Raw genomic sequence first — 15,420 nt, forward strand, 5'->3', positions numbered from 1 at the left:
CTCCTTCCTGCTTATTTTTTTCCAAAGCAAAGTCTATAACTTTACATTGTGGTACTGCATTTGCCATGCGTTTGCCAATTGAAACACAGCCCTGGACCAACTTTTCCAGAGTCTGTCTCCTCCCTGGATTCACTCTCTTTCCCTTCAGTTCGTGCAAGACAGCAACTGAAACCCAGAATGAAAAATAAATGGAAAAGTGGGTGAGAAAAGAGGATGCCGTACCCACAGATGTTGGACAGAGTAAAGATGTGGCAGTCTGGGACTAAGTTCAATCTTCTTTAGAGAGAGGGGAGCAACAGCAGGTTCAGAAGCTCATGGCCCAACTTCCACATGCAGACAAAGGGGTCTCTCTGATTGGCAGGAGGACCAGGCTTCTGCCGGTCCTCCAGGTCTCACCATTGGTCCTCCACAAGAAAGTCAGGGGCCATTTCCGCGGACAGCGACTAGCATGCTCAGTGCTTTTGCTGACACCGCAGCATATGTGCAGTGCTAGCTGACACCACGAAGCATGTGCAATACGCTCTGGGAGAGGCTGGTTTCACTGACAGGTTTTAATCATCCAAATGTCAATAGGAGAAAAAAAGCTGGAGCCATAATTTTATTTTTCCCTGTGGCTCGACATTTTATTCCTGTTGAAATTTGTCTTGCTGCTCAACTTGATATGTCTATTCCCCATGGTAGCGGAAGTCCAAAGCTAGAGAAGAAGGAAATGTAAGAATTGTATTATAAATGGCAGAACTCATAGCAGCACTGGCATACAGAAGGATTTGGGCATATTGATCCGCCGAAGTGGTAAAGCAGGTCGGTACGGTGGTCAAGAAGAAACACTTGAGTGTAAGAGTTGGCGAGTTATGTTACAGCTATTTATTCTGGCCACATTCGGAATACTACGTTCAGTTCTGGTCTCCACACTACTGGAAGGATGTGGGTGCTCTGGCAGAGGGTACAGACAAGGCTCACCAGGACATTGCCTGGTCTGAAGGGCTCTAGTTATGAGGAGAAGTGGCATAAACCTGATTTTCTTTTCTCTGGGAAGACAGAGGCTGAGGGGAGACCTCGAAAACATGATGAGACACAGATTGGCTGGACTGGGGTGGCAGGGTAGCTCAGTGGTTTGCACTGATGCCACACAGTGCCAGACACCCGAGTTCGATTTCAGTCTCGGGTGACTGTCTTTGTGGAGTTTGCACATTCTTCCTGCACGCCACCTCTCATGTCTGCAAGGGCTTCCTCCTACATTCCAAAAATGTGGAGGTTCAAGTGGATTAGCCATGCTAAATTACCCATCGTGTCCAGGCAGGTTAAGTTGGATTGTCTGTGTATAAATTGCCCCAGTGTTGAGGGATGTGTACGTAGGTGCATTAGTTAGGGATAAATATAGAGTAATAGGGGTAGGGGAATGAGTCCCTGTGGGTTAGTCTTTGGAGGGTCGGTGTTGACTTGTTGGACTGAATCGTCTGTTTCCACCCTGGAGGGATTCTATGATCGTCAGAGGCTTTTTTCCCTCCAGGGTGAAAAGGTCAACTAAAATAGGGAACAGGTTCGAGACGAGAAGGGGACTTTCAATGTTGTGAAACTTGAAAGGATTGAGAAAAGATTCACAAGGATGTTGCCAGGGTAAGATTTTAAACCACAGGGAGAGGCTGATTAGGATGGGGCTATTTTCCCAGGAGCATCGCAGTCTGAGTGATTTTTTTCAAAGAGGTTTATAAAAACTTGACGGTCGTGGTTGGGGTAAATAGACAAGGTCTTTTCTCTGGGATGGGGGAGTGCAGAACTAGAGGGCATAGATTGAGGGCGAGAGGGGAAACATTTAAAAGGGACCTTGCAGTCAACCTTTTCATGCAGAGGGTTGTGCATGCATGGAATGAGCTGCCAGAGGAAATGGTGGAGGCTGGTGGCAGCATCTGGATGGGTGTATGAATAGGAAGGGTTTAGTGGGATATGGGTCAAGTTCTGGCAAATGGGACAAGATGAATTTTGCATATCCGGTCGGCATGGACAATTTAGATTGAAGGGTCTGTTTCTGTGCTTTATGTCTCCGACTCTATGGCTGGTGAAAAATATTGGCATTCGTCGAAACATTTATGCAACAGAAAAGTATAAGCGGGTAAAGATAAGCCTCACGTCATTGATCCACAAATCCCGGTGTAGTATGGATGTATATCCAGTAATAGAGTTAGTATGACATGGAAGGAGTCCAAAAACATGGCTTCTTTTATAAAAATTCACACTTGATACTTAAATCCGAGTCTTCTGGGAATCTAAGACAACCGTGCGTTAATATAAGACAGATAAGTCTGGGGTATATGGTACATATTTGATGGATTGTTTATGGCTCTAAAAGCCTGATTTGCAGTTGGTTCTGGGCTCGTAATATTGTACCGCAGCATATTGTATATCTTCAGTCAGAACGTCAACACCGCACGATAGATGTCCATTCAACAACTTGAGTCCATGTGAAGTCTTCATGGAGTATGCAATCTACCACATTACTCTGCTGTATACATTTACATATAGATCAGCACAAAGATCTTGGGTATTAAGAGAGGAAAGAACGTTCCACAGAAACTAGAATTGTGTGTTTTGATTTTCTATTGTGGACTGACAGCGATGACCTTTGCAATCTCTTTCACAGGAATATTATCAGAGAAGAATTTGGAGGCCGAAATCTCAGAACAAACATCACATCGAAGTCTGACAGTCGATTGATTCACCAGGACTTGGATATTGATGGCTTCGACAACAAGGAGGAGGCGGTCGGTCTGCTCAGTTAGGTTTTAAACGTCAATGTGACTGGAAACTCGGAATCTCACATACCCACACACCAGAGTAGTGACCCGAACATGAACAATGGCTTCCCTGACCGGGAATCGAACCCGGGCCTCGGCGGTGAGAGCGCCGAATCCTAACCACTAGACCACCAGGGAGACACGAGCATATGTTGGTATCTCTGCTGAAAATTGTTTCGCTGCGCGGGAATCAAACCCAGGTACAGCCACCAATGTAATTTTATGTATCCATTGCTCCCGATGCGATCACTCCAACACTGGGGAGACTGGAGAGTCAAGTCACATCTCCGGGACACCCGCAACTATCAACCCCATCGCCATGTGCCCCAACATTTCAACTCAGCCTCCCACTCGGCCGAGGACATGCAGGTCCTGGGCCTCCTTCGTCGCCGCTGCTTCCCCACCCGACGCTTCGAGGAAGAACACCTCATCTTCCGCCTCGGAACATTTCAACCCCAGGGCATCAATGTGGACTTCGCCAGTTTCCTCATTCCCCCTCCCCCACCTTACCTCAGTTCCAACCTTCCAGCTCAGCACTGATCTCATGACCTGTCCTACTTGCCAAGCTCCCTTCCCACCTATCAGCAAAACACTCCTCTCTGACCTGTCACCTCCATCCCCACCACCATTCACATTTTTTACTCTTTGCTACCTTCGCCCCAGCACACCCCCACCCACAATTTATCTCTCCACCCTGGAGGCGTCCTGCCTCTACTCCTGATGAAGGTCTTTTGCCCGAAACATCGATTTTCCTGATCCTCGGGAGATGCTTGACCTATTGTGCTTTTCCAGCACCATTCTGATCTAAACTCTGGCTTCCAGCATCTCCAGTCCTCACTTTTGCCTACCCAATAAACCCAGTGTGCCGATTTCACATCAACAAATTGACACAAGCAGACACAACATCTGCAGAAACCCTAGACACATTACATTACATTAAAGACATCTGTGAAATGATGTCCAAACAACTCAAACCTCTCAGCATCATGGTGGCCCACAAACCTACCAACACACTTAAACAGCGGCTAATGAACCTGAAATATCCGATACAAACAACCAGCAAACGAATGTTATTTACAAAATACCATACAAGGAAATATATACATGAACTCTGCCACACAGTTCTCTGTAGCAAGAAATGCTGGGTTGAGATAAGGAAGATATTTTCAGCCAAAAAGAATCGACACTGACTGGATAGCCATTTAAAATCAACGCTGTCAGCCCAGGATGGAAGACCCGAAGGGATGAACAGTTTCGTTATTTTCGGAAGATTCACAAATACGAGACTGGGTTTTGGTGTTTGTTCCTTTCCACTCCCAAGAGACGCAGTGGTTGGGGCGGTGTGTTGGGGAAAGTGAAATGTGCCCGTGAGCAGTGTGTGGGGCTATTTCAGCTTGCCCTCATCTGACTGCGCTGTGACTTGACTCTGATGTTCTCAGGGACATTTACTGACGCGAGACAGTGAAAGGTTTCTCATTCCCGCAGATCGGGAATTCAAACCGTATGCCGGCTTCAGGACAACGAGAAAGATTAATTGGGGTGTGTGAAGAAGCTGTGAGCTGCATTTCAAACAGGTCGGTGGAGTCAGATGCATCATCCATTGCGCCCCCGGCCCTGTGCGTATCTAACGCCACCATGCTGCAGAGTTCTGACGTTAACACAGACATGCGCAGCAATGGGAACATTCACAAGGTGAACAGCCAAAGATAATCACCGTCACTGCTTCCCTTCCATTGTCCCAACTTTGTTAAGCAGGACCTTTCACTGGCAAATAAAACACATTAATCCTCAGGTGCCTGCTTCATTTCGATCACGACTTCACACCCCTCACTGTTCTAGTCTCATTTCCAAATACTTGACTCATCGCCTCAAAAGCAGCTCTGTGGATATCTGCTTGTACCACCCTGACAGGCAGTGGGTTGCAGATTCCCGACCAGTCCCAATGTGAGTAAAACATCTTTCACCCTCCACTGATTTGAATCTGAAAGAAGAAACCGGGGAACAGTCTCCCTTTCGTTTTGACGACATTTCTTATTTTATAGTCGGCAGGGTTCACACCTGCGTGGGGAATCTGCAATAGATTTAAAGTCCGTCGCATTAACCACTCGGCCCACGAATAAAGAACCACACTGACAGCTTCATTTCCCTGGTCCCTCTGCCTGTGGAGCTGAGAAAGAGTAAATTATTGCTGGGTTTGTTTGAATCCAATCACTTCACAGGTTTCGAAAGGGTTAAATATCTGCACATGCCGAGTCTGGTTGTTTCATCCCGAACTTTCAGTTAAAAGCAAAAACAGAAATTGCAGGAGGAACTCAGCAGGTCAGGCACCATCGGTGGAAAGAGAATCAGAGACAATATTTCAGAACTCTGTTTTCTCCCACAGGTACTGCCAAACCTGCCGAGTTTCGCCAGCAGTTCCCCTTTCTGTCTCAGATTCTCAGCTTCCGCAGTCCTTTACATTAGAAATTAAATCAATTGAGCCTCATGTGCAGGAATGAGAATCCTTTCAATTTCCCAAAAAAATGGCAGAGATTTCAAGGCATTTGGAAAACAAGTAACATTAGGAAGAAAATTTTCGCACAGGGAGTGGTTCGGATCCATAAATCCCTGTCTGACCGTGACAAAGAGGCAGATTCAAGAACACAAAAGGGAATATGGTGGTCATGTTCAAAGTAACAATGTGTAGATTTACAGGGAGAAGGCAAGATAATGATACGAATAGAGACTCTCATTTACTTGCTGTGAAGAACCAGCCGAGCTAAGGTGGGCCTCCAAATGCGCTGTGACACGTGTTGTGATTCAGAGTGAACTCACAGTTCGACCAACGGTAGCTGGGGATTTAGAAAAAGTTTATATTTACACAGTCTCCTCACGTCAACACAACAATAAAATAGTTTAATTATCCACCAGTGGGCCAGTTTATCAATGTGAAATATTTATGTCGAAGTTTTTTTGGGAAAGAGATGAGAAGGCGAGGTGCAGAACAGTGCGCCATCGTACGGGAAAGCTGCAAAAACGACATTGACTGCACCACCAGTGCTTCATTCGGAGGCTCACTGAAGATGTTACCTGTTCCTGGAGATGGAACAAACAGCTGGCTCAGGGATACCAGTCCACATTGCTCTCTTTGCTGCAAGTTCAGAGGGAGAACATTGGAGGGACAAAGGAGTGAATAACGATCTGTGTAGGAGGGTGAATAACTATTAATGGAGACTGTGAGCAACGAATGCAGTAGACTAGTTTGTGGCAAAGGTGCAGGTAAAGTGCTGCTTTACCTGGAAGGTATGTTCGAGCCTGGAAGGATATTCAGGAGGGAGCAGGTAAATGGGCAGGTGTTACACATTCGGCGGTTCCAGGGGAAAGTGCCTTGGGACAATGGGAGGTGGGCGTGGGGTGTTGCGAGTGAAGGAAGAGTGGACCCGAGGTGTAAGTCCGGCCCATTTCCCTCCTCTCAGATATAAATCCGTGAAGTTGAAAGAACATTCTATCGAATGATTCAGTAGTGACTCACGAACCAATTCGTATTCATGTTCCAGGGCGAGCATCATTACTGTGTCACAACAGCTGCAGGCCATCAGCGGGGGCTCGCCGTATGACGTCACGGTACGGCTGGAAGCCCCCGGGACAGTTTATCAAAGAAACCTCCCAGTGTGTCAGGGCAACCCTGCATCGGGAAGCACTCGGATGGTCAACCACTACCAGTTAACATGGGGAACACATCTCCACATTACACAGCCTCGAGAGAAGCTCCCCTTCGTTCCACTGAAAGTTCAAGAGCTCTCAAATTTCTTCCAGGTGTTCGCTAAATATATCTATGAGCACTTTGTTAAAGTTTGAATTTTGCGAGTGTTGAAATTTTGTGCTTTTAGAGAAATCACAGTTCGAAAGAACAGAATGTGGGAATTAAGACAGAGTTTATATTTGCACGACGGCGATTTGTCTGCGGGTGCGTTGATGGGAGCATCACCCAGAGGGGAAACCATCTCTCCTATTCAGTCAATGTCGTTTTTGCAGCTTTCCCGTACGACGGCGCACTGTTCTGCACCTCGCCTTCTCATCTCTTTCCCAAAAAAACTTCGACATAAATATTTCACATTGATAAACTGGCCCAATGTGCACAGTTGAGAAGACACCCTCGTGGAGGTCTAAGTGGTCTTCTGTTGTTCTCTGTACCCTATGTTGAGGAGGGTAATGCTTGTCACCGGTCAATCCGGTGTCAGAGACAAGTTTAGAAACAAAATGGTTCAACTTTCTGTCAGTCGAGAGGGGTCGTTTCCTGGGGCCTGGACAAACAGCAGCAGGGAGACAGAATGAGAAGCAGCTTTTCTGGAAACTCTTTGCCACTTGTAATTCTCAGATAAATGTCAAATGTATTTCACACTGAGCAAGACTCAGCTGGTTGAAGACGTGGAGCGGCAGGGGCAACTCATAGCGCGTGTGGCTTCTTGGACTAGGCGTATGATTCTTGCTGTGCATTTTCCACTGCGAGACATCCTTGCTTCAAATCCTCAACGAGCCCGCGTTTCCTGATTTGTGCACGAGTGCCTGATTCATTTTCTCAAAAAGCACCTTCGCTAAACTCGGTTGGAAAACGAATTGGGCAGGAAGCAAGCAAGTGAACTAATGGAACATAGCGTTGACTTCAGTGGTGCCGTGTTGAAGGAATGTCAGCAGTGAAGCAAGATTGGAAAATTAGGACAGCTCTCCTCGGAGAACAGAAGTTTGAAATCTGGCCTCAATGAAGCTTTCCAAGTCATGCGAAGTCTCAACAGAGAAAGTAATGCAGTTAAAATGCTCCCATGCCTGAAATGATCGGCAACAATTTGGCAGTGTTTTAAAGTCATGAGGATAGTAACCAAAAGTGACATTAGGAAGAACGCTTTCGTACAGGGAGTGGTTAGGGTCAGCAAATCCCGATCTGACATTGACAAAGAGGCAGATTCAATAGACGCAAACGGAAATTCGGTGGTCATGTTTAAAGTAACAATGTGTAGATTTACACAGAGAAGGCAAGAGAATGATACGAATAGAGACACACGTTTACTTACTGCGTTGAACCAGCAGAGCGAAGGTGGGTCACATGGCGTCCATCTGCGCTGTGACACATGCTGTGATTCAGAGTGAAATCACAGTTCGACCGACAGAATGTGGGAATTTAGAAAAAAGTTTATATTTACACAGCCTCCATACGTCTGCGAAACAGCATATTACACGACAGTAGTGGAGGTCTTTGACATCAGTCTCGAACGTGCATGCCACATGCCAGACGAAAGGCTGAAGGGACCTTGGAAAACGGTAGCGTGCTAGGCCCATAACCTGGCGTCGATGGATCGAAACCATCCTCTGCTATTGCTCGATGTCCCCTTGAGCAGCGTCGTTTTGAAATGGTGCTGTACTCTGTTCTGTACCTTGCCTTTGAACCTACTTCCTGAATGTCTGAATGTCCCGTATCAGACCGATACACTCGCGAACCTCACACGGTTCAAGTAACATGCTTTGGGAGGTCTGAGTGGTCTATTCCTGTTCTTCGTCGGTTTCCTATGAACTGAATCGCAAACCCACTTCTCTGAGCTGCCAATGTGCTGAGACGCATACCTTGTGGTTTCGTGCCTTCCCTGCCGTAATTCGCCCCGCTGGTTCGGACGTGAATGACAAGACGATCAGCATGTCAGAAACTGTATCACCACTCAGACACAGTCCCTTAGTATTCGGACAGATATCACTGATTGTGAATCACCTCAGAGAGACAAGTGGCAGAGAATCGCCGTGGACTCGATGGGATGAACCTCCTCTGTCGGCGGGAGAATGATGCTTCATGTTTATGCCTTCCCGCTGCTTGTCTCTGGGACAGACAGGCTGAGGAACAAAAATGGTTCAATTTTAACCGTCCCTTCCATGTTGGACCGCCTGCAGTCCCTCAGCTCAGGGCCGTGGCGATGACTCTCAGTGAGTGAAGGTTTCACACGGATTCTCGTCATCTGGGACACTTGGGGCTCAGATGTTAACTGCTGCGCGGTCGCAGCAAAGAAAGCGATGCCCACTTTGCAATACACTTTCCGTAAGATTGCTGTGTGAAGACGATTTCTGAACACCAAGCAGGCTGTACAACAATGTGAATTTAACTGGGCGAAGAGTCCTCGGTGTTCATTTCTCTCTGTCCTGCCAGCACAGCATCTTTCTGTCTCTCTGATAACAGACCTTTGGAGAAAGTTCACAATTAAAGTTGTTCATGTTCCCCGCATTAATGAAACTGACACCTCTCACCCCAAGAGTTTCAGAGAGAGAGAGATAGAAAGAGGGAGAGAGAGCAGAATAGCGAACGACTCTTACCCTCCCCCAACCCTACATTCCCCCCAGAACAACGTGCAAGTTGAAATAAAACGGGTTAATTATCCGCCAGTGGAGATAGTCCAGTTCCTGCGGATGAGACAAACATCAGCCCCCCGGGGACAGAATGACAAGCAGATGTTCTGGAAAGGCTTTGCTGCTTGCAATTCTTGCAGCAATGTGGAATGTACTTCACACTGAGCAAGTTTCAGCTGGCTCAGAGTCTCCAATGTTCATTGCTGTGTTTGCCGCCAGCTCACTCCATTCGAACTAATTCTCCTGAAGGTGCTGATTCAGGATCTGACAGGGACAGAACAGCAAAACAGTCACAACTGACATCTCTCTGAATTTTGGATACCTCCACCTGAAAATTAATATCTTCCATGACATTGGGAAACTGCTGAGAGTGAGCAGATCTGATTTTGGGAAGCAAAAATATAGTGTGTAAATTCAGGATGTACCTGCAATGTAACTTCTTGACAAACAACCAGGCACAAACTGGTTAACGTGCCCCCATGTGGGTGCGGGTGAAGTTTGGAATGAGACATCAAGGCAATGACACCAGAGAGAAACTGAACATACTGACTTAGCAAACCAGAGTCATTTAGATATACAGCACAGAAACAGGTCCTTTGGTCCAAGTGGTCTATGCCGACCAGATATCCTCAACGAATCTAGTCTCATTTGCCAGCATTTGGCCCTTATCCCTCTAAACCATTCCTATTCATACATTTAAAGGGCATCTGGATGGGTATATCATGATTATACCAGTATCCACTACTTCCTCTGGCAGCTGTTTCCTTACATGTACCATGTTCTGCATGAATTGCCCCTTAGGTTCCTTTTAAATCTCCAGACACCCCCCCCCCATCCCGACCTCACCCTAAACCTATTATTCTCTAGTTCTGTACTTCCAGAGAAGTGACCTTGTCTATTTACCCTATCCATGCCTCTCTTGATTTTATAAACAAGCGAAGCACCAACGGCTCAGGGTGGGGGTTGGGAGAGGACAAGGAAGCCAAATGTGCTGGAACCAATGCAGAAGAAGAGGACGCAAAACCTTGAAGTTGCAATGAGGAATACTGCGTGTGCTGTACTTGTACCTGTTCCATTTATTTGTGGGAATCAAGTGCATTTTAAAAATAAAAACAAACAAGATATCTACTCCTCCCCTTTCCCAATCTCTATTCTTCCATCCCTGTCTGTGTGAAATTTGCACATTCTCCTCGTGTCTGCGTAGGTTTCCACCGAGTGCTCCGGTTTCCTCCCACAGTCCAAAGATGTACAGGTCAGGTGAATAGGCCATGTTAAATTGCACATTGTTAGCTGCATTAGAGAGAGGGGGAAATGGGTCTGGGTAGGTTATTCTTCAGAGGGTCAGTGTGGACTTGTTGGTCCAAAGGGCCTGTTTCCACACTGTAGGGATTCTAAAATCTAATCTCTCTCCCTCCCAGAATGTGGAGTTGCCCAGATGGAGGGAGTTTTACTCTGAAACCAACAGAGCCACTTCCGCCTTGTTACATCATAATGGGTCTGGGGCGGAACAACGTCAACAGCTGTCCCCCTCACTGCGTTTGCTCCGTTTGACCTGCAGTGCGTCTGCGCTGCCCTACAGCAGAACTTCATAGAATCCCTACAGTGTGGAAACAGGCCACTCGGCCCAACGAGACTACACCGATCCTCCAAAGACTAACCCACCCACACCCATTCCCCAACTCTTATTATTTTACATTTACCTCAGACGAATGCACCTAATCTGCACAACCCTGAACGCTTATGGGTAATTTATCATGGCCAATCCACCCTAACCTGGAGAAAGTTAAAAATCACACAACACCAGGCTACAATCCAACAGGATTATTTGGAAGCACTAGCTTTCGGAAGGACTGCTCCTTCATCAGGTGGTTGTGGAGTATAAGATCATAGGACACAGAATTTACAGCAAAACATTACACAGTATCATGCCATTGAAATGATATATTGAATAACCTGGATTGTTAAGTCTATCACTATTTAGAATGGGTTGCACGTATCATTAACATGCATTATCTGAGCTGAGAAGTCACCTTCTTGGAGATAAATTAAGGTTTTAAAACAAAAGGTGACAGCTCAGATAATGCATTATGGGTGTATGAAAAGGAAGGGTTTTGAGGGATATGGGCTTGGTTCTGGCAGGTGGGACTAGATTGGCTTGGGATATCTGGTCCACATGGACGAGTTGGACTGAAGGGTCTCTTTCGGTGATGTACATCTCTATGACTAGAAACAGGCAGAGGGAGGAGCAACAACGGATGCTGGAAACCTGGCTGCAGATAGCTGAGGAAGTATATTATAATAGGCCTTCACTGGTCAAGCTGCAGCTCTCCAGGCTGCTCTCGACTCATTGCACACACAGGTGGCAAAAAAGGGTCTCCTTTGCCAAACAAAGATTGTTTGAATTTTGCAGAATCTGCCCCTCCCCAATATAAACACAGCACTTGTTTCCACGTTAAATGTGTCTATGAAGATGCAGGAGGTGCAGGAAGCAATAAAGCATCTCCAGGGTAGAAAAGCACTGGGGTCAGATGGATTCCCAAGTGAATCCCATAAGGAATTCATAAATGTGTTGGTGGAACCACCTCTGGGGATGTATTACTATTCATATACACGATTGTCTTCTGCCCTCTCTTAGGGAGGCTAATATCTCCCTCATTTTAAAGAAGGGGAAAGAGCCCGAAGAATGTGCTTCATACAGACCAATTTCACTGTTGAATGTAGATTTTAAAATTCTATCCAAGATGCTGGCCCTGAGGTTGGAAAAGGTGTTGCCCTATATTATCAAAGAAGATCAGATGGATTTTGTTAAGGGCCATAGCTCCTCCAACAATATCAGGAGGGTACTGAACATAGTGCAGGTATGCCAGCAAAGATTGGTCCAGGGTTTGGTGGCCTCCCTAGACGCAGAAAAGGCATTTGATAGAATGGCCGTACCTGTTTGTGGTCCTCGAGCATTTTGGTTTGGTGGGATCGTTTGCTAGATGAGTGGTGGTGTTGTATAATGATCCGAAGACAGCAATCATCACAAATGGCACTAATTCAGTTAACTTTAATATTCACCACTGCTATTTACCTTGGCAATTGAGCCAATAGCTGAGGCTATCAGGAGGAATCCTGAAATACTGGGGCCAAGAGTGGGAATGGGGGAGAATATGATCACCCGATATGCTGATGAAGTCCTTTTGTTCTTGGCCAATCAGGAGGAGTCCGGTCCTCGATTGATTCAAACAATTAATTTATTTGGTAGTTTTCCGGACTACAGGATCAATTTACAAACTCAGAAGCCATGCCGGTAGGGGGATTAGTGGAGTTGCCTGATCTGAAGGATGGAATGCAGTTCCTGTTTAAATTGTTTTCAAAAGGATTTTTTCTATTTGGGAATGTTTATTACTCCTGCCTTCCACCAGCTGTATAAAGCTAACTATGTACAATTACTGGGGAGGATAAAACAGGATTTGCAGCAGTGGGAGGGATTACCGTTATCATGGTTAGGCCAAATAGCCCTGATTAAAATGCATGTTCTTCCTCGCCTGTTGTACCCCATGAGAATGCTCCCGTTGTTGCTACCCAGATGAGTATTACTGAGGCTCAATGGTTGGCTAGGTTCTTTTATTTGATGTCCTAATTAAGTTTACCAAATTGCAGCTCTCCTCGGGTGAGGGAGTGGGGTGGATCTTTCAGACATAAAGAGATATCAAGTAAGTGCTTTCTTGGCATATGTGGGTGACTGGGCACGGGGGAATACGGGGTCAATTTGACTTGACGCTTAAGCCTTTCAGTCGAGATGACCCCTAGTCAATCTATTATTCATGGATAAGATGAAATCCATGACCGAGCAGTGTAAGAGTCCACTCATTTTAAATACAATGAAAGCCCGGACGACAATGAGGCATTATGAGGGCAATTGGCTTAAGACCTTGCCATTTACCCCATTGGTGCGAGCCCAAGGATTTAAACGTGGGGCAATGGACTCCGGCTTGAAGTCATGGGAGAGTAAGGGAATCTCTTGTCTGGGAGAATTATTCGAGGGGGAGGTCTTGATGTCGTTTAGCCAGCTAGGTCAGAAATATGGATTGCATAATAGGAACCTTTTCCAGTACTTTCAGATAAGGGATTACATACAGAGCAAGTCAATGCTCCTGGCTCAGCTTTACAGGTCAGACATGGAGAAAAGTGTATTCCAGTGTATGGGTGCTCTTTCAGTTAGTACTTTGTATCATTTAGAGAAGTGATGTGCCTTAGGGAATGTGAAGGGAACTGCGTTCCATCCTTCAGATCAGGCACCCCCACTAATCGCCCCCACCAGCATGGCTCCTCTGGAATCGGGAGCTAGGAGAGGATATTTCGTTGGAAGTACGGGAAGACATATGGGAAAATGTAAGGGAAATTTCAATATGTAACAAAACATGCAATTGAAAATTTCACAGAGGGCTCATATGGCGCCAGAGAGGCTAAGTTCAAGAGAGGAGTGTCACCAGGGTGTCCCAAATATAAAATTAGTATAAGCACTCTCACACACTGTTATTGGTCATGTTGTAAGATCCAGACATACCGGAGTGCTATAGTTATGGAGCTGAAGGACATCCTGGGGATTGAAGTTAAAGTGGATCCGGCATTTCTTCTTCTGGGGTTGCCGTCTCTGGGGAACAAGGGAGGAGACTCTGTAACCTTCTTACCCACTGTGCAAGGAATAATATTTTAATGAATTGGACATTGGAAACCCCCCTAGGTCTTATGGGGTGGCGTAGGCTGGCGATGGAGCATCTCCCCCAAGATTACCACACGAATTTGGTGCACCACAAAACAGAGCAGCTTTACAAGACGTTGTGGCCCTTTCTAAATTATATTAATGCAGACTTATCAGCAATATTAAGTAGGGCCGTGGTACAGCCATGGGAATCAGTTTGGGCATCCGTGAGGTCCTGGGAGGGGGAGGCTGGGGGAAAAGAATAGGGGTACAATAACTGGTGCACCCAGGGACGAGACCCTCGCTGGAGATGTGGTGAGTGAAATAGAATAAAATAATGTGATTTAAGCTAATTTGAATTCAGTTTAATTTAATTTTTATTTAATTTGATTGTAGTTTAGTTTAAGCTATGTTGATTCAATAATTCTGGTAGATAGTAGGTAGATCATTATTAATAGTATAGCGATATGACATTGTTGTCCTGCCTCTCTCTTTCTGTATTTTGGTTTTTTTTTGTTTATAGATGTTTTGTAAAAGATTTGAAAAAGTTTCTAATAAAAATATTTATTTAAAATCATTTTCTTGACTTCCCCCATAACTACTTTTGAAGTTCAAAAGTCAGATGAACTCAGCTTTGAATATATTCAATGACAACTAACTGCAGGAAGATCCCCATTTCAGAACTCAATTCCTCTTGCTCAGATACCACTTGCCTTGCTCATTGCTTGCTGCACCTGTCTGACAAATGGCTTTGACTGCAGTAGAAAGCCTGAGTAGAAAGTAGTTGAGGCACCTTTGCACATGCACACACCATACCTGATGAAGGGCTTGTGCGCAAAATGTTGACTCTCCTGCACCACGGATGCTGCCTGACCTGCTCTGCTGTGCTGTGCTTTTCCAGCGCCACACTTTTCAACTCTGATCTCCAGTATCTGTAGTCCTCATTTGCTCCACATCCCAATATCATCATTTAAACAATGCACCTCCTTCCTGTGCTTATTTCATAGGAAAGGCTATAACTTCATACTGCGTCACTGAATTTGCCACGTGTTTGCCAATTAAGACACAGGCCTGAACCAACTTTGCTGCAAGTCGAGTTGAACTTCAGAATGAAAAATGAAATAGAAAAGGGGGTAAGAAAAGAGTGTGTTGTACTCACAGATGTTAGACAAAGGAAAGAGGTTGCAGTCTGGGGTGAACCTCAATCTTCATTCAGAGAGAGAGAGAGAAGCAACAGAAACTCATGGTCCTATTTCCGCGTTCAGACAATGGGGGCTCTCATTGGCAGGAGGACCGCATTCTTTTCGGTCCTCCAGCGCTTTCCATTGGGCCAAAAAAACAATGTCGCGCGCCGTTTCCGCTGACAGACATGAGCGTGCACAATATTTTCCTGACACCGGCGTACATGCGCAGTGCTTGCCGTCACCGAGAAACATGCGCAGTATGCCCCTTGGAGATCCTGGCGCGACGGACAAATTTTAAGTGTCCAAATGCCAACAGAAGGAAAGAAAAGGCGGGAGCCACAATTCTTTTGATTCCCTGGTGCTCAACATTTTATTCAGCATTTTGTCTGGCTGC

The 15,420-nt window shown here is 45.8% G+C and overlaps 1 non-coding gene across 1 annotated transcript; it reads right to left on the minus strand.

Moving 5' to 3' along the window:
- Positions 1-2,858: 2,858 nt before the first annotated feature.
- Positions 2,859-2,930, minus strand: trnae-cuc (transfer RNA glutamic acid (anticodon CUC)). The gene has a single exon. It is a non-coding gene; the product is annotated as a tRNA-Glu (tRNA).
- Positions 2,931-15,420: the final 12,490 nt, after the last annotated feature.

This window comes from Chiloscyllium punctatum, chromosome 36 (assembly GCF_047496795.1).
Source record: "Chiloscyllium punctatum isolate Juve2018m chromosome 36, sChiPun1.3, whole genome shotgun sequence".
Classification (NCBI taxonomy): Eukaryota; Metazoa; Chordata; class Chondrichthyes; order Orectolobiformes; family Hemiscylliidae; genus Chiloscyllium; species Chiloscyllium punctatum.